The sequence below is a fragment of the Bos indicus genome, chromosome 4, assembly GCF_029378745.1.
Source record: "Bos indicus isolate NIAB-ARS_2022 breed Sahiwal x Tharparkar chromosome 4, NIAB-ARS_B.indTharparkar_mat_pri_1.0, whole genome shotgun sequence".
NCBI classification, from domain to species: Eukaryota; Metazoa; Chordata; class Mammalia; order Artiodactyla; family Bovidae; genus Bos; species Bos indicus.
Genome location: NC_091763.1, coordinates 98,877,493 through 98,901,788, shown reverse-complemented (window position 1 = coordinate 98,901,788; position 24,296 = coordinate 98,877,493). Strand labels below are relative to the sequence as shown.

Sequence of the window (24,296 nt, the reverse complement as noted above, 5' to 3'; positions counted from 1 at the left end):
TGAGGCAGAGACCGGCTGACAAGATCTCTGCCCTCACTGAGCTAATTCCCTAGTGAGAAAAGTAAAAATATTAAACTATTTTTCACTTTTTTGTTATTTTTTTTGGCTTGAGTTCTTGAAAAAAAAATTTGTGATTAAGAAGCCCTTAACATATAATCTACTTTCTTAATGTCTTCTTCTTTCTATATCCCCAGTGCTTTGTGGAGTTCTGAGTACATGTTAGTTTCTCAGTAAATGTGTGTGATGTCTCTAGATGTTCTGACTTTTCTATTTCTAAATCTTGACTTATTATCCAGGGTCATTTTTTCTGGGACCAGATTCAAACTGGATACAAATAGGGCAATCAGAATCTCACTGAAGCCTGTTACTAACAATTTCGTTGGAAATTATATTAGATGGTTGATGGTTGTGTGGACAATACCTCAGCTTCAATCTTTTATAGCCACAAACTTAAACCCAGGCTGATCTCTTTAAAAAAAAAAAAAAAATCTATGTGTGATTAAACAAATGGAGCATGGAGTGAAGATACAGATGGATCAATAAAACACATTTTCACATTAATACAGTATTTCAAATTTAACATTCTATAGTAAATTTATCTCTAAAGAACAGCATTTTTTAAACAGCAGTGTCTTTATTCATATGCCAACAAAGATACCAACAGAAGCCTCATCAGGGACAGCATTTATAGCTGAGTTCATTGAATTAAATGAAAGAGACAAATTAGTTCAATAAAATCTTTTGGGCAACTGCCACCACCAAATAATTTCATACTGGGTAGCTCTCTGTCTTTTGAAATGGCAATTCTGGCATTACAAAGGCACATAAAGACTGAATAGAGCTGACATGTATGTAAAACGTACCTTGCAGCTTTATAAAGAAAATGCACTTTTCAGAGACAACAATTCTTACATGTTTGGAACACAAAATAAGATTATGAGAAATCACTGCTAAGAATGAAAAATAAATGATTGTGAATAATTCAGAACAACTAAGCTTGCATACAAATGCCATCCTAGAACTTTGGTTAGAATTACAAATACATTATATGAAATATACTAGAAATGTGAGAGAAAAACATTAAATTTAGCCAGGATTTAAATGGCATTAAGGCTCTGTAGATACTTAAGCTACTCAGGTAGTGTTTTTTCCTCTATCTCTCTCTGAGCCCTTTCATTTCCTGATGTATCTCAAAAGGAAAAGCTCAGAGACAAAAATAAAAACTGTCCTTATTATGTTTTTAGGCTATTTGAATCCGAAGGGGGCAAATCTAGGAGAGCAGGCACTTGATTATAAGTTCCTTGAGTGAGGAGTAACATTTTATCACTTTACATCCCCAAGGATGTAACTTGTGCAGTACTCATCAATTATTTATCGACAGACTGAAAGACTGATGCTTGTCAAGACTACTTTTATTTCTATTTTACTCTGTTGAAAAAGGTTTCAGATCATTAAATCTGTAAAGTCAGATGTATCTCTGAATGCTCTGTAGATATACATCTTATTATGGAGAATATGGGCTTTCCAGGTGTCTCAGTGGTAAAGAATCTGCCTGCCAATGCAGGAGATGCAGGTTCGATCCCTGGGTCAGGAAGATTCCCTGGAGAAGGAAATGGCAACCCACTCCAGTGTTTTAGCCTGGGAAATCCCATGGACGGAGGAGCCTGGCCTGGTTGGAGAATTTTGAGCATTACTTTGCTAGCGTGTGAGATACGTGCAATTGTACAGTAGTTTGAACATTATTTGGCATTGCCTTTCTTTGGGAATGTAATAAAAACCGACCTTTTCCAGTCCTATGGCCACTGCTGAGTTTTCCAAATTTGTTGGCATATTGAGTGCAGCACTTTTACAGCATCATATTTTAGGATTTGAAATAGCTCAACTGGAATTTCATCACATCCACTAGCTTCCTCCTTGGAAGAAAAGCTATGACCAACCTAGACAGCTTATTAAAAAGCAGAGACATTACTTTGCCAACAAAGGTCCATCTAGTCAAAGCTATGGTTTTTCCAGGAGTCATGTATGGATATAAGAGTTGGACTATAAAGAAAGCTGAGTGCTGAAGAACTGATGCTTTTGAACTGTGGTGTTGGAGAAGACTTTCAAGAGTCCCTTGGACTGCAAGGAGCTCCAACCAGTCCATCCTAAAGGAAATCAGTCCTGAATATTCATTGGAAGGACTGATGCTGAAGCTGAAACTCCAATACTTTGGCCACCTGATGAGAAGAACTGACTCATTTGAAAAGACCCTGATGCTGGGAAAGATTGAAGGCGGGAAGAGAAGTGGACAACAGAGGATGAGATGGTTGGATGGCATCACCAATTCAATGGACATGAATTTGAGTAAACTCTGGGAGTTGGTAATGTACAGGGAGGCCTGGCATGCTGCAGTCCGTGCAGTCTCCAAGAATCAGATATGACTGAGTGACTGAATTGAACTGAACTGAGGAGCCTGGTGGGTTACAGTCCATGGAGTCACAAAAGAGTCAGACATGACTTAGTGACTAAAAGACAACAACAAAAGGGAGAATATACAAATATAAATTTCACTCTAGAAAATTTAGAAAATATAGAAATATATGTAGAGAACAATTTTAAAGTCTCTTAATCCCTCCTACCCTGAGATTTAAAGTTTAAATATATTTCCTTCTGGTTCTCTTTACTAACACATATGATAGTATTTTAAAAACAAATTTAATACGTTATGTATTCATATTTTTCACCTACATATATTTTCCTACACCATTCTTTTAACTTAATTAACAATGTCATGGTTTACATAATCATTCCCCTATGACTGGGCATATATTTCAAGTTTGGGCTGTTATAAGTAATATTGTAATGGTCATTCTTATATATAAACCATAATCCCCAAATCTCAGTCACTTTGTTTCTAATTGTTAAGTAATGTAGAGGGTGTAGTGATGCTCAAGGGATCAACTTGATCACATTTTCTTTATGTGAATTCTTGTTTTCAAATAACCAGCTGGAAAAGTTGGAACAATAATTGCAATGCCACCAAAATACTCACAGATGAGTTACAGCAAATAATATATTCATAGCAAGACAAAATTGAAAAGACCTCTAGTGTTATCCATTCACTGCCAAGATTGTAGAACAACTTCCCATCCCCAAAGTTGTTTTAAAGAACCTAATTTTGGGAGACTCCCTTGGTGGCCCAGTGGGCTAAGGCTTCATGTTCCCAATGCAGGGGGCCTGGGTTCAGTCCTGGTCAGGGAACTAGATCCCACGTGCTGCAGCTAAGGACCCTGGATGCCACGGCAAAGGCCTGGTATGCCACAACCGAGGCCTGGCACAGCCAAAAACCAAACAAATACCTCATTTTCAAGACCGACCAGTTGAAGTCTTGGGAAATGAGATAATTCAAAAGTGTATTATAAGCAAAATACACACAAAGGTGTATTGTAAGCAAACACATTATAGGTAGGTACACACAGTCCCACAGTGGGAGAAAGGAGAGGGAATAAGCCCTAGTAGTGAGGTAACCCATAGCATCATAGGAGGTGGTTTGAGAACGTCTGGTAGTGAAAGTCGCTCAGTCATGTTCGAGTCTTTGCGACCCCACGGAGTGTAGCCTTCCAGGCTCCTCTGTCCATGGAATTCCAAGCCAGAATACTGGCGTGAGTATCCGTTCCCTTCTCCAGGGAATCTTCCTAACCCAGGGATTGAACCCAGGTCTCCCCAGATTACAGGTGGATTTTTTTTACTGTCTGAGCCACCAGGGAAGCCCAGGGAAGTCAAATAGTGTCAATAGTGGGCTTAATGCTTACCGTGCAAATACCGTGAAGGTAGAGTTTATACTTTTGTTTCCTCTCTACAACTCAAAACATTCAAGCACGGCTCCTTTTTCTTTCAGCAAAAAGAATACGTTAATAATTGAACATAATCCATATTTCCTGAGTTTTCCCATCTTCAAATATGGCACTAGCATTCACCTGACTGCTTGAGCCCTGACTCGGGAGTCTTTCCAGCCGCTTTGTCCTCGCCGTATATTCCCTACTACTCCCCATGCAATAAATAAGCCCAGTGATTCTCCCTCCAGAATATTTAGAGAAGCAGTCTATTTATCTTCATAATTATTGCTACTGCTCTAATCCGAGCCACGTTATCTCTTCTGATCATTCCAGGAGACTCCTTTACACGTCTTTCTGTTCAAGGCCTTCTGCAAATAAAGACCTTTTTAAAAAACACGAATCTGATCAGATCCCTGCCCTGCTCAAAATACCTCTATAGCTTCATAGTGCGCTTACATTATAGATTCAATTATTTACACAACCTGCAGCTGCTATTTATGATCTGTCCCTGCCTCACTCTCCAGTTTCCTCTTGCATCACTAATTTTGTGATTTGGTCAGACTTTCTTTCAGTTTCTTGCACGGATCTAAATCTTGCAGGCCTTAGGTCATGCTGTTCTCTAAGACTGAAATGATTCCCTTACCTTTCCTTAGTAATACCAGCACATTTCTCACTTGGATAGCCCTTAGCTTTCCTTAAACCCACAAAGACAAAGTTTCTGCAACACTCACAAAACATGATTTTTTTGTTATAGCACAACCACAAGACACATGATTAAAGCTTTAAGTATTTTATCCATTTATATTGCTGAGGCATATAAATTAAAGATATTAGCTATGAAGATTTTTAAGATTTTTTCCCTTCATATTATTTTTTTTTGTGGCTCTTGTTATTTATCTTCATGTACAATCACAATTTGTAATGACATTTATGTTTTGGTGTCTATGTATTTATTTAATGTTTGTCTTTCCTACCAGGTTGAAAGCTCCATAAAGGTTGTCTCTGCTTTTTTTTAAAACCATTGATCCCTTTGCAATTACCTAAAATATAGTGATCCCTCAACAAATATGTATAAAATGAATAATTGACCAAGAAACACTCAATATTTCAAAAGAATATCCAGTGAGAAGATAGGGAATCAATTAATTATAGATTAATTAATTTATAGGTTTATTATCTATTTGCAGATAGAGTATTTACTAAGTTTGTCATTGAACAAGTCCTCAATAAACTGAATAAATTAATGAATATTTGGATGAATTTTTATTAGGTGTCAAAATAGCATATGATTAAATTCTGAATGAAAGGGAGATAACCATACCAAAGCAACCAGATAAACAACCTGCTGCTACACTTTTCTCTAAAAGTAGATTGGAAGAGAAAGTATACTTTCCATCGTTAATGGTTGAATCATGCATTACGTCATTTGATTCTCATAAGAACATTGTGAGATAGAGAATATATCATCTCCATTTGGTGAACAATGAAATTAAGTCCAATGTCTATGACTACTCAGACTGTAGTGGGTCCAGAACGCAGATGCTGAATTTCTAACATGAGAGACTGAGCGATAACAAGAGCAAGAGAAAATATGAGACAGTCAATGTGACTTTGTTCTAATCTCTTCCTCCGCATCTGTGATAAGGTTAGTTGGACTTTTAATAAATTGATACAGGCCTTCAATAAGAAGCAAATAAATACCCAAATACCCAAAAGCAAATAAATTCCCAAGTCTTCAAGGTTAAAAATCTGATTTTGGTCTCAGTTGCTATTCCTAATACTTTTGGGATTGGCAAGATTTTATTTTTCTTTCCAGCCATATATCAAAATATACTCTGAGCCACATTTGCCTCTTTTCCTTTTAAACTAATGAGAAAAGGCTCTCCAGAAAACTGCCTTGGTACAGAAAAACTGCTCATACACCAGCCATGATACTGGCTTATTTCCATATAACCTAATATGGCTAAGAAAAATGTATGACTGGAACAGAGTGAGGATTGCCAAATTTAACAACTTTTTAGTAAGAAAACTGCCACAGAGTCCTCTGTTTAGACATAGAGTAATTGCCATTCAGATGCTAGTACTTATCCGTTCACATCAACAAAACTGTAAGGACTTCTGCGCAGTAACAAAAACCAGATACCTGCCCGCCTTGCCCACTCACAGGCAAGACGAATAAATAAAAGTTGCCCAAGAAGGCTCTCAGTGATACTACATTGAATACGTTGCCCTTCTTGGGTTATAAAGGCTGAGTGACTGAGCATACCCAATTAAGATTCTGTAGGAGAGCCTCTGAGTTTGTGTAAAATCAAATAGCTTCACACAGAAGAAAGGATGAAAGAAAATTTACCATTTCCCATCATGGATTTATCATTCATTATCTTCTGCAAACAACATCTCTGACTGACATTTCTGCTTCTTACTCCTGGTACTCAGCTATAGATATCAATACTGTGTTAAATTCACCCTTTCTCTCATCACAAATACAATACATATGTGTGTGTGCTCCATCGTGTCCGACTCTTAGGGACCCCATGGACTGAAGCCTGCTAGGCTCCTTGGTCCATGGGAATCTCCAAGCAAGAATACTGGAATGGGTTGCATTTCCTTCTCCAAGGGATCTTCCCAACCTAGGGACTGAACCCATGTCTCTTGTATCTTCTGGACTGGCAGGTGGGTTCTTTACCAGCTTACCAGCTAAGCCATCGGGGAAGTCCACAAATGAATAGTCATCAAATCTGAGAACTCTCCTTGGGCCGTTTCAGTCATGAGGGCTTCCTTGTTTCCATTCCCACTACTGTTTTCTTCGTTCATAAACTTTTGTGCCTGGCCTGCTACAGTTGTCATCTGATCAGGCACTGCAATTTCTTCGGCTGTTTAGAGGCAGACAGACCTGGATCTGCACTGCAGATCTGCCACTTACTGGCTGGATGACTTTTGCGGACTGTTTTAATTTCTCCGTAAAAATGGGAAGCATCTATTTTGCACAGTTGTTGTGGGAACTAAGTGAGATCTCACATGGCAGTATGACACCCGCCGTGAAGGAAACACCCGGTAAATGTCAGCAAGCTCCCACGTTCTGCATCTGTTCTCTTCCTAATCTCAGGGCGTTCTGCACACTCCTGCGCGAGGCTTTTTCCTAACTACCTGTGCAGAAATTCAAAGGGAAAAATATACAATTGACCTCGGAAATTTGCCTTGGTCATTGAGGAATGGCGTGCTGCCTAAAAATTCAGTCTGGCCCAAGTTAAAGAAAAACTAACGTCAACATTTTTGTTGTGACTTAGAGCTACTAAGAGCATAAGCCCAGGGCAGATGACTGTTTTGTTTTATGTAAATTGAACACTTTGATCTGTTTTTGTTTCTGTAAAAGGGGAACAATGTTCCCACCCCCAAGTTGCTTGGGAGAGAATTAGGCAAAGAGCTAAAAAGCCGATTTTTACCCCTGCAGCCATTCCAGTCTCAGGTAACTTTTCATTTGCCCTCTTCCTCCTTAGGCCCCACTGGCCACCATGTCTAACATTTTCTTTTAAACTGTGATCCAGTTTGGGCTGTACCATGATGTCCTTCTAACACTTCAAACCATTCATCAGAGTCTATTAAACAGCACAGTTTTGTGGGAATCAGGAAAAAAGGAGTTTTTCCATGCATAGGGTGAAGCCGAGAGAGATAGGGAAGGGTGGAAAATTCTAAGAGGATGACAGGAATTTGGAGCAGGAGGTGACTGGAAAACATAGGCATTCCCAGCACTCTCTTTCTTGAGGATTCCTAGAAATATGGAGATTGAGGCCCCAATAACCCAGGAAGAGCTTTGTCATTTCCAGGTTACATACTTATGATGAACAATTAATCAACAATACAAAAAAGGTTATGATTAGTTTAAATAATTCGGACAACTGTCGCTGTGTAATGGAAAGTACTGGCTAGATGTTAAATGGCCTCAATTTTAGGTTCTGGTGACACTGCTAACTAGTCACGGGACTTTGGGCAAGTCATGAACTCTGCAGACCTCAAGTCCCTCAAGGGTAAAAGGATGAAGGGTGTATTGGAAGAGCTCTGCTATTTATGGATTAGATGACCCACAGTATTCAGGAAGGCTTCCCAGGGGGCACAGTGGTAAACAATCTGTCTGCCAAGGTAGGAGATGCAATAGTTGCGGGTTTGATCCCTGGGTTGGGAAGATCCTTTGGAGTAGGAAGTGGCAATCTGCTCCAGTATTGTTTCTTGGAAAAATTCCATGGACAGAGGAGCTTGGCAGACTATGGTTCATAGAGTTGCAAAGAGTGAGACACAACTGAATGATTGAGCACACACACACACACACATAACACACACATACACACAGTACTCAGAAGAGACTTCACAGAGAAGATTGGCTCTCAGGGTAGAGTTAAGATTCAGGATAACTAGAAAAAAAAGGAGTGAGGATATTCCACTCTTGCTCAGGAACAGAGCAAAGCTGTTTGAGCAGAAACGCGCAAGTTAAATTCATGAGCGAGCACTTTCAAAAGTATGGCTGGGAGTGTTGGGGAAGCATGCTGTATTGATTATGTCCTTGGATATCCACTTCACACTTTATTCTTGGAACAGTCAGTAGGAATTAGGGTTTTTAAATATAAATGATAGTTTGGAAAGATTCACAATCAGTGTCTAGAATGAGATGGGTCAGGGAGGAAATAAGTTTGGTGATTATTAAATGGTGATTATTAAATAATTATTAAATAATTATTATTAAATTATTAAATTAAAATGGTGACAATGAAACTTTGGATGAAAAGATAGTCAGTGAAGAATCTAGAAATGATGCATTTGTTTCTCTCCAACCTGTCCTATCTCCTCTGGTTAGTCTGTGGAGTTATCCTCTCTCAGATACAACATTTAACTCTAATACCTGGGTCTAAGAATTGAGCTATTAATGATTCATAAATCATTAGGAAGATTTATCTACAGGAAGTGCCAAGATCATTTGTTTTTGTAAGTATAAAATGACTTTGGGCTATTTTGCAAATAGAGGTCTTTTCTTTAATTGTACGATTGAATATAATTTTATAAATCGAATAGATCAATAATCCACTCCAAATGACTTCAGTAAAAAAGAAATCTCCATCTTATTCTGAAAGAATACACACATTATACACACAGCAAACTTAGGCCTGCCTATACCTTATAAGGTTTTCCACGGTGGCTCAAGTGTCTGAGATGGTAAAGAATCTGCCTGTAATTCAGGAAACCTGGATTTTACCCCCGGGTTGGGTAGATTCCCCCAGAGAAAGGAATGGAGCCCACTTCCATATTATTGCCTGGAGAATTCCATGGACAGAGGAGCCTGGTGTGCTATAGTCCATGGGTCACAAAGAGTTGGACACGACTCAGCGACTGACACTACCTAATAAAGATTTAGTTCCTGCTTCTCACGTTTTTCTTGAAATCCAGCTAAAAGTAAGAGATTGTCTCAGAAAGAATGAGAACTTTCACCCTGAGGAAGGCCTGCCACACAGGAAACCTTGATCCTCCCAATCACCTTTCTCTTTTCTTTGACATGGGAAGGTTATTGCCACCTGGGCACAACTTGAAACCTAGCTCTTGGGGTTTGATGGTTATCTAGAACAAAATACCACCCTGCTGCTGCTGCTGCTAAGTCGCTTCAGTCACGTCTGACTCTGTGCGACCCCTGAGATGGCAGCCTACCAGGCTCCCCCGTCCCTGGGATTCTCCAGGCAAGAACACTGGAGTGGGTTGCCATTTCCTTCTCCAATGCATGAAAGGGAAACATTAAAGTGAAGTCGCTCAGTCGTGTCTGCAGCCTACCAGGCTCCTCCGTCCATGGGATTTTCCAGGCAACAGTACTGGAGTGGGGTGCCATTGCCTTCTCCAAATACCACCCTAGTGGTCCTCAAGATGTAGTCCTCAGACCAGCAGCATCAGTATAATATAGAAATTTACTCAAAACTGTGGAACTTTGGGGCCCCTCCTCACACCTACAGAATTAGAGACAGGGGAAGGGGCCTGGCACTGTGTTTTACAAGTCCCCCAGATGATCCCAGTGTTAAAGTGTGAGACCCACTATGTTAAAGTATTAGAACAGATGCCCTTAGCAATAAAAGTGGTTAGCAATAATTCAAGGGGTGGGGGTGGAAATAATATATATAAGACTTACTCAGCTGGTAAAGAATCCACCTGCAATGTGGGAGACCTGGGTGCCATCCCTGGGTTGGGAAGATCCCTTGGAGAAGGGAAGGGCTGGCTACCCACTCCAGTATTCTGGCCTGGAGAATTCCATGAACGTGTATAGTCCATGGGGTTGAAAAGAGTAGGGCACGGATGAACGACTTTCACTTTCTACAAATCTGAAAGTTAGGCTAGGAAATTATCTTTATACAGAGAAAGAAAGTGAAGTTGCTCAGTCATATCTGACCCTTTGCGACCCCATGGATTGTAGCCTACCATGCTTCTCCGTCCATGGGATTTTCCAGGCAAGAGTACTGGAGTGGGTTGCTATTTCCTTCTCCAGGGGATCTTCCCGACCCAAGGGATAGAACCTGGGTCTCCTGCATTGTAGGCAGACGCTTTACAGAGAAAACAATACTAATTTCTCTCCCTCTTTAATACTTAGACATTTTATAGCAATTTAAAGACCGTAAACTACCTAGTTACTTTTTCTTTTTTGGCCACACCACATCATATGTGGGATCTTAATCTCCAGACCAAGGATCAAACCTGCACCCACTGCAGGGTAAGCTCAGTGACTTAACCACTGGATCACAAGAGAAGTTCCCTTAATTACTCATTAAAATAAATGATTTGAAAGAAGGAATCCAAAATTAACTGTCTACTAGCATTAGCAAAGTTTGCAAAGCAGATTTGTTTTAACTGGGTACATAGCATCCTCTTAACAACCCTATGAAGTAGAATGAAACAGAGCTGGAATGAAATCCAAGCCTACCAGAATGTACGACCCCATTCATTTTCTATTAAACTTTCTGTCATCTTATAAATATTAGTTGCCTTGCCCTTTTCCCATCTCCCATTCCCTGCTTTATCTCAGTTTTGATGCTTTGAAATGACAGTTTCAGGCCAAATAATAGAAGAACCTCTTCAAATTATGGGTAGTAAACACTTGGAAAACATTACTTGCAGTGCTGGTACCAGGCTGAAAATGCATATAGGTTCAAGAAGAGTCTAGAGATATTACTGGATACTAGACTTAAAAGGGCCTCTGAAACAAAGGAAAGAAAAAGAAGGCTTGAAGATAACATAAGTTCTAGAGGATGTACAGGTTTCATAATATAACATAAATTCCAACAACAGTCACTTCTTGCCATTATCTCAGACATCAGGCTATAGAGCTTGAATTTGACCAAGTGAGAGATATCTTAGATTCTGATATGAATGACTTGAGTCTAATGACTTGAGTGTCAAATATTCTCTTCACTTTTTTATTGAGAAGTTATCATTAAAGTGGAAAGTGGAAAAAGCAGAAGATGCTATGTATATGCCATTCAGGCAACTGGAAAGAAATTTATATTTGCCATATGCTAAGTGTGTATCAAATGCCATACATCTCTTTTTTAATGTTTCAGACAAACCCATGAGGAGAATGTTTTTTCTCTCTACTTGTAGATGAGAAAGTACAGGTTTGAGAGGTTAAGGAACTTGCCAAGCATCAGATAGAGGTGGAAGAGTTGGAACTAGAATGCACATCTTAATCTAGCTCCTTCCCACCGCTCCAAAGGGAAACATTCAAAAAGAAAAAAAAAAAAGCATTAAAGAAAGAAAGAAAAGGTTGTTCAGTTACCCAGTTATTTCATTCACTGTTGTTTGAACAGAAGCAACTGATGTCTTAAATCAATCTGATCAACTGCACAAGAACGGGTTGTTTGGATTTTTTATAAAGGTTTGATTGAAAGCCAGTTATTTCAGTGGCCGTATGTAGACCTGGATTTAATAAATGACCACCTTTGAGTCCCCCAGCTGGAAGAGCACGAAAGAAGCCGGAGGCAAGTCAATGGCAAATCGCCACCCCAAACAAATTGCGGCATGTAAGCTCCGAAACTTGAATTACCCTTTAAGGATTAAGGTTCAGGGCTGTGAAAAATTAAAAATGTTGCCTAGCCTAGGAAATAGCATATGAATCAAAAATATCATTACTAAGCTTAACTGCACTCCTAATCTTCCACTTTCATGACATCTACACTGTTTTGTTATTCTTAATGGACCAAATCCCCTTTCTGGTAATGTTCTGGAAATTCTATTTTTGTGGTAATTTAAAAAGTCATATGGCATGTTCTTTACATTTGGTTTATGTAGGAGTTAAGACCACTTCAAACATACTTTTCTTTTTTAGTCTGATGGCTATTTAATATTGTGTCATTCACTGGTTGAAATAAAAGTAGGTTAATCTGCAAAAATACATGAACACCCAAAAAAGACTGAATTGTATCTTTAGAAATGATTTTTTTTTCAAAGTCAGACATCAAAGGCTGCATATTGCAGAAAGTTTATTTTGAGAGGCTTCAGTCAAAACAGTTTGGAAACTATGAAATGAGTCATTTTTTCTTAAAGAAATGTAACTTTGTCTATTCCCACTGCATTTTTGGTTTGGTAGGAGACATCTTTATTCCGCAGGATTTTAAAAGCATGTTTAAGATTCCATAGGTTTAGTATTACATCACTAATGGTTTCTAATGAGATCCAGGCAATAGCAAGAGGGGAGAAAAGAACAGCACGAAAACTGAATTCTACAACATCAAGTACCATGTGAAACATGGAAAAGTCCATGCTTTATCTATGGCTGAAGCCATCTGGCAAAAAAAAAAAAAAAAGGGCGGGGGGGTGTGGGGGAGGATTCACATTCTATCAACCAGATGTAGATGACAAGATACCTAATGTTTGACAATTTGGAATCAGTCATCTAAAGGGCTGGATTTTTTACTTTTCAAGCAGATGTGTGCTGCCCTGTAAAATCTGTGAAACATGCAAATATCTATTCTGTATTCATTCTACTGAGTGCTTGCTGTTGCTGTTTAGTCTCTAAGTCGTGTTCAACTCCTTGTGACCTCGTGGACTGCAGCCTGCCAGGCTCCTCCATTCATGGGATTTCCCAGGTAAGAATACTGGAATGGATTGCCATTTCCTTTTCCAGGGGATCTTCCTGACCAGGGATCGAACCCATGTCTCCTTTACTGCTGAGCCATCTGGGAAGCATACTGAGTGCTTAAGTCTTTAGTTACTTGTTTGATTTTGTCCTCATAAACACCTTTTATGTAAGTATTATACCAATTGTACTTTTGAGATGATGTCAGGGTGTACATAAGAAGATAATGTGAAAACCAAACCTTCCCCAAGCCTTTAGCAACTCTGGCATTTCAAGGAACATAGATGAGGGGACAGTTGGGGTTGATAGGATGACCCACAGAGATTAGTAAATGATAATGGCTAAATGGGATAAATGGAGACTTTCTAGAATTTTTGCTTAAGGGCTCCAAAGTTAAACTTTCCAATCTACAGATGGGTGTGATCAGTTCAGTTCAGTTTAGTTCAGTCGCTCAGTCATGTCCGACTCTGCGACCCCATGAATCACAGCACGCCAGGCCTCCCTGTCCATCACCAACCCCTGGAGTTCACTCAGACTCACGTCCATCGAGTCAGTCATGCCATCCAACCATCTCATCCTCTGCTGTCCCCTTCTCCTTCTGCCCCCAATCCCTCCCAGCATCAGAGTCTTTTCCAATGAGTCAACTCTTCACATGAGGTGGCCAAAGTACTGGAGTTTCAGTTTTAGCATCATCCCTTCCAAAGAAATATGATAATAACCACTAACACCAGTTTCTGTTGAAGGGCGGAGCTGTGTTCCCTCCCTGTTATTTGACCTGAGGCCAAACTCTGGTGGAGGTAATGAAGATAACGGTGACCTCCTTCAAAAGATCCCATGCACACACTGCTATACTCGGTACCCCCAACCCTGCAGCAGGCCACCACCAACCCACGCCTCCGCCAGAGACTCCTGGACACTCACAGGCAAGTCTGGGTCAGTCTCTTGTGGGGTCACTGCTCTTTTCTCCTGGGTCCTGGTGCACACAAGGTTCTGTTTGTGCCCGCCAAGAGTCTATTTCCCAGTCGTGTGTAAGTTCTAGTAGCTCTATGGTGGGGTTAATGGCGACCTCCTCCAAGAGGGCTTATGCCATACCCAAGTCTGCTGCACCCAGCCATACCCAGGTGCACTGTACCCAGAGCCCCTGCCCTGCAGCAGTCCACTGCCTACCCGTACCTCCTCAGGAGACACTCAAAGACAGTTCTGTCTCAGTCTCTGTGGGGTCTCTGGGCTGAAACTAGGCTGCGTCTCTGAAGGTGCACTCCTAATCCTTTCCTCAGGATTCAGCTCTTTGGAACACGTTAATACACTTCTCCAGGAATTCCATTCAGTCACGTATCACATGCTCGAAGCTTAAATGATGAAAAATGTCTTTAAAAAGCAGAGACATTACTTTGCCAACAAAGGCCCATCTAGTCAAAACTATGGGTTTTCCAGTAGTCATGTTTGGATGATGTAAGAGTTGGACTATAAAGAAAGCTGAGTGCCGAAGAACTGATGCTTTTGAACTGTGGTGTTGGAGAAGGCTTTTGAGAGTCCCTTGGACTGCAAGGAGATCCAACCAGTCCATCCTAAAGGAAATCAGTCCTGAATATTCATTGGAAGCACTGATGGTGAAGCTGAAACTCCAACACTTTGGCCACCTGATGCAAAGAACTAACTCCTTGGAGAAGACCCTAATGCTTGGAAAGATTAAAGGCGGGAGGAGAAGGGGATGACAGAGGATGAGTTGATTGGATGGCATCACTGATTCAATGGACATGAGTTTGAGTAAACTCTGGGAGTTGGTGACGGACAGGGAGGCCTGGTGTGCTGCAGTCCATGGGGTCGCAAAGAGTCAGATACGACTGAGCAACTGAACTGAACTGAACTGAAGACCAGTTTATAACTTTATAGTGTCAAAACTTTCTCTGTCACAATCACATTTGAGCTTTGTCACAGGCCTGTTACACAGGAAGTTTTCTAAAAACCTACCCAACAATTTCATCTCAAAGCAACTCAACAATTATTGACCTGAGTCTGGAGTGTCCATATATAAAGTACTGTACTAGTCATAGTGGAGAGGCAGCAAAACAAAGGTCAATGAAGGCACAGTTTTTGTCTTCAAAGAATTTAAACAGGGAGACAGACACAACCAACTGTACCACAAAATAGAAAGCCGAGTATAAAAAATGCAATTGGGACTCTCCTGGTGGTCCAGTGGCTAAGAATCTGCCTTCCAATGCAGGGGCTGCTGCTGCTGCATCGCTTCAGTTTTGTCCGACTCTGTGCGACCCCATAGACGGCAACCAACCAGGCTCCCCCGTCCCTGGGATTCTCCAGGCAAGAACACTGGAGTGGGTTGCCATTTCCTTCTCCAATGCATGAAAGTGAAAAGTGAAAGTGAAGTCGCTCAGTCGTGTCCGACTCTAGCGACCCCATGAACTGCAGCCTACCAGGCTCCTCCGTCCATGGGATTTTCTAGGCAAAAGTACTGGAGTGGGTGCCATTGCCTTCTCCGCAATGCAGGGGACTTGGGCTCAATCCCTGAAGAGGAACTAAGATCCCACATGCAGCAGGGCAACTAAGTCCATGTGTCACAACTAAGACCCAAAGCAGCCAAATAAATAAAGGAATACATTTCAAAAATTTATGTTAAAAATAAATAAAAATGCAATAAAACATACCTAATTCTCTTCAAATGAAGTAGCACAAGTTGCTTTAAGATCTGGAAAGGAAGTTTGAAAAGGTGATGATTAGAGGCACTGTTTGAGAAAGTTGAAATACTTTTATATAAGGAAGTATCCACATCATAGATTATTTATAGTGTTAGCTTTCACTCTTTAGACAATTATTCAATACTGACAGCATTCCAGGAGTGTGTTAGTTAGCGTCTTTCTTTAAAAAAATTATAACATTCAATTTTGTCAAAATTCTTATGAAAATCACCATAATATGACATTCAACTGAAGAATAAAATCTCAGTCTACTACATGCCTTATTTATACCATGTTGGGCAACACATTTGACAACTGAATCGATCAATTGTATGTCTTGTTCAGACACATGATTCTAGAAATTCCAGAAAGTCTCTCTTCATTCAATTTACCCATTATCATTCACCAAATAAATTGATTGTCAGAACAAAGCAAGGAAGTATAACATTTTCCCACATACCAGGGAAATGAGGCAAAACTCATTTTAAGTCCAGACATTGCAATAGTAAAAGGTAGCTATTGGCATCTCATTAAATACAAAATTCTAAAACTGAACATTTCTGATTTCCCTTCTATGTATAACTTTAACTTAGCAAGCAGTACTGTACCTAAAACAAGATAGAGTTGCCCAAGGATTGACACCATCTTGAGCATCATCATCGTCTTCTTGGTGAAAAGTCACAAAGTTGTCAGTTGTTTTGTTAGTCTCAACAATTTTGTTAACAGGGGCTTGGTAGCTCAGCTGGTAAAGAATCTGCACGCAATGCAGGAGATCTGCGTTCGATCCCAGGACTGGGAAGATCCCCTGGAGGAGGGAAAGGCTACCCACTGCAGTGTTCTGACCTGGAGAATTCCATGGACTGCATTGTCCATGTGGTCACAAAGAGTTGGACAGCATTGAGTGAATTTTACTTTCACTCTCATTTTGTTAATAGTTTAGGACTTTCCCCTACAAGTGTCTGGCCAATAGAATTTGGTGTGCTGAAGTTTACCCACTTTTGTAAAAATTATATACTAAATCTTTGAAGGACACAAGGAAAGATGGATGGCTAGACAGACAGACAGACTGGGGTTATAACTGTTGTTTTCACTACAGATGTTATCTTTAGACATTACCTGACTCTCCACTATAAAACTTAGGGAGATTTGTTTCCTTAACACTATGTTTTACAGTTCCTTCCCTATTTTAAAACAATATCATTATTATTTTTCAGTTGTTAAGGTATATAACATTTACATTTTAAATCATAATAGTAACAGTTGTTTAGCCTTAGTTTTATATTTAATTATAAATACAATCTAAGATTAATATAAAACAACATGTTACATTATGAGCCTTCTTTTAGATAATGGGAATGCTCACATATATTTTAAAGTTGAAACTTCTACCATATCCCACCACCCCCTGCTTCCTCCCACCTTACCTTCCAGGAAAAAAAAAAAAAAATTGGCCAAAATTGCAAAGTAAAACACATTTTTTTTTTTTAATTGGGCAACCATGGACATCTAGTGCTTACAGGGAATCTCATTTTAAATTATATGAATCACTAAATGTGCAAGAGAGTTGAACTATAAAGAAAGCTGAGCACCAAAGAATTGTTGCTTTTGAACTGTGGTGTTGGAGACGACTCTTGAGAGTCCCTTGGACTGCAAGGAGGTCAAACCAGTCAATCCTAAAGGTAATAAGTCCTAAATATTCATTGGAAGGACTGATGCTGAAGCTGAAGCTCCAATACTTTGGCCACCTGATATGAAGAACTGACTCATTTGAAAAGACCCTGATGCTGGGAAAGACTGAAGGCAGGAGAAGAAGGGGACGACAGAGGATGAGATGGTTGGATGGCGTCACGGACTTGATGGACATGAGTTTGAGCAAGCTCCAGGTAGTGGATAGGGAAGCCTGGCATGCTGCAGGCCATGGGTTTGCAAAGAGTCAAACACAACTGAGCAACTGAACTGAAAGGTATACGGTAGACCTTCAGATCGCTTAAACATTTCTAGTGGATAATACAGCCAAAATGTCTTCCAGTAGCCAGATGCTTTTTCTCTATTTTGTGTACTATTTTCTATATACTTTGTACTGTAACTTTTCTTTCAATACTCTGTATGTCACACAAAAGTATCTGAATGGATCATCCAACATCTAGACTTTCATATATCTTTCAGCAGTCTTTTAGGCCCAGAAGTATTTTACCTGGAAGACTAAATGTGCTCTATTTATTTTGACCTGTGTTAGATTTCTCCTACACTTTACTGATCTTCCTTTAAAAAACAGAACTATTTTCTTATAGAAACCAATAGACTTTGGAGTAAAATGGTTTAAAGGGCAGCTCCTCTATTCATAGCTTTCGATTACTGTCCATCTGTGCTGTGCCTTGTTAAGTCTCAGTCATGTCTCACTCTGTGATCCTATGGCCTGTAGCCCACCAGGCTCCTATGTCCATGGGATTCTCCAGGCAAGAAAACTGCAGTGGGTTGCCATGCCCTCCTCCAGAGGATCTTCCCGACCCAGGGAACCTGAGTCTCTTATGTCTCCTGCATTGGCAGGAGGGTTCTTTACCACAAGTGCTAACTGGGAAGTCCTACTGTCCATCTACACAGGGTCAAAATCATCAGGTCAGTCAGTTTAATCACAGTGTGGACAGACTACCCAACTACTCTCATCAACATGGACTGAAGTTACACTTAGACTATAGCTTAGAAGTTTCTGGTTATCATATGTATAAAGAGGCATGACTCAAAGTTCCCTTTTTAGATTCAAATTCTCCTGAAAACCAAAACTGAACTGTGTAGAAGGCTGAAAATAAGCACATTAACAAAATTATAAGACAACGTCTGATTTTCACTAGACCCATTATTTCAGTTCCTGTTACCTTTTCAGGTATATTTTCATGGCTATCTCAATCCTTTCTTTAAAACTTGGACGATGACTAGAGAAACAGAAACTTTTATTTGGGGGGATTATTAGTGTTCCACAATTCTTCTTTCCATTGGGCAATAAAGACTGGCCTCTGGTGGCAGAGGGATATTCAAGCAGCAGTTAACTAGAGCGTGCAGAACTATGGGATGCCATGTCTGGGAGGTGCCACAAACAGGCTGGTCAATTTTTACAACCTTGGCTGATAATTCTCTACTGTGAGGTCTGACTCTCTTCACTTACGAAATTGAAGCTATTTTTCCTTTTCCATCTCTACAGGGACTTTATGATTAAAAAATAATAAATATGATAAAAACAATGTGTTTTATGTGCAGTTATTGTGAGGCTCTACAGTGATTTTACAATGGCTTCTTAGCTGTTGACTGAACTTTCCAAAACTTTATAGAGATGGTTTCAACACTACTGGACTGGATTGAGGTTCTGAGGGTATGCAAGTACTTTTGTTAAGCAGTCTTGAGTATCCCAAACACTAAGGGTGTGGATATCACTTGGGCCTCACTACACCAACTCAAAACAGCACATTTATAGTGAGTATTTACTATGTGCTAGATAGACTGCTAAGAGCACTGAGAATAAAGCCATAAACATGAAAGACATTGTCCCAGTCCTCTTAAGTTTGAAGTCTACTCAGTTCAGTTCAGTTCAGTTCAGTTCAGTTGCTCAGTCGTGTCCAACTCTTTGCGACCCCATGAATCGCAGTATGCCAGGCCTCCCTGTCCATCATCAATCACTCAAACTGACGTCCGTGGAGTCGGTGATGCCATCCAGCCATCTCATCCTCTGGCGTCCCCTTCTCCTCCTGCCCCCAATCCCTCCCAGCATCAGAGTCTTTTCCAATGAGTCAACTCTTCTCATGAGGTGGCCAAAGTATTGGAGTTTCAGCTTCAGCATCATTCCTTCCAAAGAACACCCAGGACTGATCTCCTTTAGAATGGACTGGTTGGATCTCCTTGCAGTCCAAGGGACTCTCAAGAGTCTTCTCCAATACCACAGTCCAAAAGCATCAATTCTTCGGTGCTCAGCTTTCTTCACAGTCCAACTTTCACATCCATACATGACCACTGGAAAAACTATAGCCTTGACTAGATGGACATTTGTTGGCAAAGTAATATCTCTGCTTTTTAATATGCTATCTAGGTTGGTCACAACTTTCCTTCCAAGGAGTAAGCATCTTTTAATTTCATGCCTGCAATCACCATCTGCAGTGATTTTGGAGCCCCAAAAAATAAAGTCTGACACTGTTTCCCCATCTATTTCCCATGAAGTGATGGGACAGGATGCCATGATCCTCGTTTTCTGAATGTTGAGCTTTAAGCCAACTTTTTCACTCTCCTCTTTCACTTTCATCAAGAGGCTTTTGAGTTCCTCTTCACTTTCTGCCATAAGGGTGGTGTCATCTGCATATCTGAGGTTATTGATATTTCTCCCGGCAATCTTGATTCCAGCTTGTGCTTCTTCCAGCCCAGCGTTTCTCATGATGTACTCTGCATATAAGTTAAATAAGCAGGGTGACAATATACAGCCTTGACGTACTCCTTTCCCTATTTGGAACCAGTCTGTTGTTCCATGTCCAATTCTAACTGTTGCTTCCTGACCTGCATACAGGTTTCTCAAGAAGCAGGTCAGGTGGTCTGGTGTTCCCATCTCTTTCAGAATTTTCCACAGTTTATTGTGATCCACACAGTCAAAGGCTTTGGTATATATAAATCAAATATCACAATGCAGTATGATAATCTTGCTATAGAGGAAGAATTGCGCATTGTCAGAGCACAGAGAAGGCAATTAGCCAAACACGAGTCTGTTAAGCTTTCCTGAGGAAGTGACATCTAAGCTGAGACTTAAGGTCTCAGCTTAGATGGAGTAAGAGGGTACGCAATAGCATGGAGAATCTTTTTTAATTTCCCAGAGAAAGTCATTTGTGCCTCAAGTGTATTCTCCATGCTAGGGCCTTGGTTCTTTCTCCTGGGCCTCACCTGGGGTCACTCTTCCGTCTGGTCAGATTCCTTGTCCTCAGTTCCTCTTGCTTTGTACAGTATCAGAAGAGCTTATAGAGGAGAGAGGAGAAGAAGACATATGTCTAGAATTTAGATCTGGACTTACTGCCTTTCCTTTCAAAGAAAGGCCCTCTTTAGAGTGGTCAGTTCAGATTTTCTCCAGTGACTGAACATGGTTAAAATCTCTACCACATACTCCTGGCATCCAGTCTCCTGTCTTTTTCCTCCTAAAGTTTTCCATTCCAAACAAACAAAAATGTTGGCATGTGGACTACTGCCATCAGTCGATGGCTTGGTTTCGATCTTGGAGAGTGTCATAGACACCAGCCTCACTCACACTGCATCCAGGGGCTTCCTGGAGCATGGCTGCCATCCGTCCTGCTTCCGTGGTGACCCACAGAAGCTCTGGCACACTGGTGGATCATCCAGTTACATTTTCCAGAGAGGAGTGATAATTGTAAGATTTACTGAGCAGAGAAATATGACCCATTAAATTCAACCTAAAAATAATTTTTGCTCTGAAAAAGAAAATCTAATTACCTTGGTCTTCACTATGAAAAATTGGGTTCATCTGGGTACAGAGACATGGAACCTTCCTTTGAAGTAGATCGTACATTCCAAAATATCTCTGGCAGAGCCTGGGGTCTGCTTCTGATTAGATAATTGACATAAACCTTCCTCCAATAAACACTGAACCCTTCAAAAACAGAGGAACCCAAGAATAAAATACATCTATGTTTTGAGCAGAAAGCCTTCTGTGATAATTGGTTATCAGAAAGCAGTTTACTTTTCCTTTTATCAACTAGCATTAAGACTTAAGATGCAAAAAGTATGCTGCATGAAATTCTAGCTGAAACTTCAAACCAGTCTTGGATCTATTCTAGATGGTATCAGGTTTATTACTGACCTTAAGGTAGTACTTCTGTATTTATAGTGTTCCATCCTTATCCCACAAAACTAAATTCATTGCTAATAACTTCTAGTTAAAAAATAAGTAAGTACTAGGAATACAAAGGAGTACATCAAGGTGGTATATTGTCACCCTGCTTATTTAACTTATATGCAGAGTACATCATGAGAAACGCTGGGCTGGAAGAAGCACAAGCTGGAATCAAGGTTGCTGGGAGAAATATCAATAACCTCAGATATGCAGATGGCACCACCCTTATGGCAGAAAGTGAAGAGGAACTCAAAAGCCTCTTGATGAAAGTCAAAGAGAAGAGTGAAAAAGTTGGCTTAAAGCTCAACATTCAGAAAACGAAGATCATGACATCCTGTCCCATCACTTCATGGGAAACAGATGGGGAAACAGTGGAAACAGTGTCAGACTTTATATTTTGGGGCTCCAAAATCACTGCAGATGGTGATTACAGCCATGATATTAAAAGACACTTACTCCTTGGAAGGAAAGTTATGACCAACCTAGATAGCATATTCAAAAGCAGAGACATTACTTTGCCAACAAAGGTCCATCTAGTCAAGGCTATAGTTTTTCCAGTGGTCATGTATGGATGTGAAAGTTGGACTGTGAAGAAAGCTGAGCGCCGAAGAATTGATGCTTTTGGACTGTGGTATTGGAGAAGACTCTTGAGAGTCCCTTGGACTGCAAGGAGATCCAACCAGTCCATTCTAAAGGAGATCAGTCCTGGGTGTTCTTTGGAAGGAATGATGCTAAAGCTGAAACTCCAGTACTTTGGCCACCTCATGTGAAGAGCTGACTCATTGGAAAAGACTCTGATGCTGGGAGGGATTGGGGGCAGGAGGAGAAGGGGACGACAGAGGATGAGATGGCTGGATGACATCACCGACTCAATGGACATGAGTTTGGGTGAACTCCAGGAGTTGGTGATGGACAGGGAGGCCTGGGGTGCTGTGATTCATGGGGTCACAAAGAGTCAGACACGACTGAGCAACTGAACTGAGGAATACAACATAGCTAACACTGCTGTATGATATATATTGATAGGAAGTTAAGAGAGGAAATCCTGTAAGTTCTCACCACAAAGAGAAATTGTTTTCCCTTTATTCTTTTCTTCTTTCTATGTTATCTATAAGAAACGATGAACGTTAGCTCAACTTATTGTGGTAATCATTTCACAATCTACATATGAAAATCAAACCTTCGTGCTGTATGCCTTAAACATACAGAGAGGTAAGTCACTTACACCTCAATAATATCTTGTTGCTAATAAAAATTGTGACAAGTAAAGAGCTGTTTTCACCTCAGAATATTTGGGTGTTTGCATTCAAAACAGTTTAAGTGTGTGCGTTCATGCTAAGTCACTTCAGTCGTGCATGACTCTTGGCAAACCTATGGACTGTAGTCTGCCAGGCTCCTCTGTGCATGGGATTTTCCAGGCAAGAGTACTGGAGTGGCTTGCCCTTCCCTTCTGCAGGGGATCTTCCCAACCCAGAGATCAAACCTGTGTCTCTTATGCCTCCTGCACTGGCCGGTGGGTTCTTTATCTCTAGGGCCACCTGGGAAGCCCAGTTTAAGTACACCATGAAAAAACCAGCAACACAAAACAACTTGTGTGTGTGTGACTTGCCTCCTCCTACAAGAGTTGTGCTAAGTCACTAATATACATATATTGTGTATATATGGATCAAACTTGAAAACACTTAACTAAGAAAAAGGGGAAAAGGGAAAACTCCATGGTTTCATTAAGAAAAGGTTATAGCTCAGTGAGTTGAAGGTTACTCTGAGGAAAACTATTGTTTGAAAATTCCTATCTTGCTGCCACACACCTGTGACTTTTCAGGCAAATCCTATATGGGGAAATAAAAAACAATATCCTCTGTCTTGAAAGGCTTCTTATATAATGGAGCAAGTAAGAGAATTCCTGCCTCATTCAGCTTTCTAAGTGCTTTGTGCAAACTGATTTCTACCTTCCCATATGGTTTTTCCATTTAGCTTTTGTATACTTAATGAAAGGAAACAATAACTTTGTTCTGTCCTCAACATGCTGTACTTTGTGAAGATAATCTTTTAGAAGAAATATAATTTTTTTAAAAAGTTCAGTTCCAAGTGAGTTTGTCTCTGAAAAGTGTGGAGAAGTGCTCAATAAGCAACACTCAGGTTCTTCCCTGTAAGAAGGTCAGGTTTTAGAAGACGAATGTGGTTGTTATGAATTATTTCTTGTTTTAAAAAGTCCTTCCTACATGAATGAGATCTGTGGGTTGTACCAAAGTTGAATCTTGGGTTTTGATAGTGTCCTGTAGTTATATAAGATATTGCCACTGGGGAAAACTGAGTGAAGGGTTCTTAAGGACCTCTGTGTACTATTTTTGTAACTTCCTGCAAATCTATAATTATTTCAAAATAGAAAGTTAAAAAATGAAAATAAATGTCAGTGGTCAAAAAGCACAAACAAAGAAAATAGCCCTTTCTGAAGGAAAGTGTCTGCTGAGACTATAACTGTTTGTTAAATGGAACTCTTCCTTGGACATAGTCCTGTAGACAGCAAGCTTGTCTACCTTACACTCCTCCTAAGGTACACTCTTGACAGTTTTGACCATACATAAGACTAGTGATAAAAAATGAAAATAAAAATAAAACCCAAACAATCACCATTTCCTAGCAAATGTAAACAGCAGTTCACTGTTCTGGTTATAACATTAACATTCTCTACAATAAATAATCCAACTCAATGAATTAACACCTCTAATAGCCACTGTTTCAAAAACAACAGATAAAATGATTATTTTTAAAGCCAGGAAGAAAACAGATTTCATCAGGGATTTCATCATTAATTTCACTGT

The 24,296-nt window shown here is 40.1% G+C and overlaps 1 protein-coding gene across 4 annotated transcripts in view; it reads right to left on the bottom strand.

Moving 5' to 3' along the window:
- Positions 1-24,296, bottom strand: part of CALD1 (caldesmon 1) — a 205,095-nt gene that overhangs the window by 144,496 nt on the left and 36,303 nt on the right. For 3 of the 4 annotated variants that reach the window (XM_070787336.1, XM_070787340.1, XM_070787341.1), the window contains exon 2: positions 15,573-15,613. The gene's annotated coding sequence lies outside the window, so the exon portion shown is untranslated. Of the gene's footprint in view, positions 1-15,572; positions 15,614-20,513; positions 20,536-24,296 lie in introns of those variants that run through there. The other variant, XM_070787337.1, reaches the window with a different exon arrangement.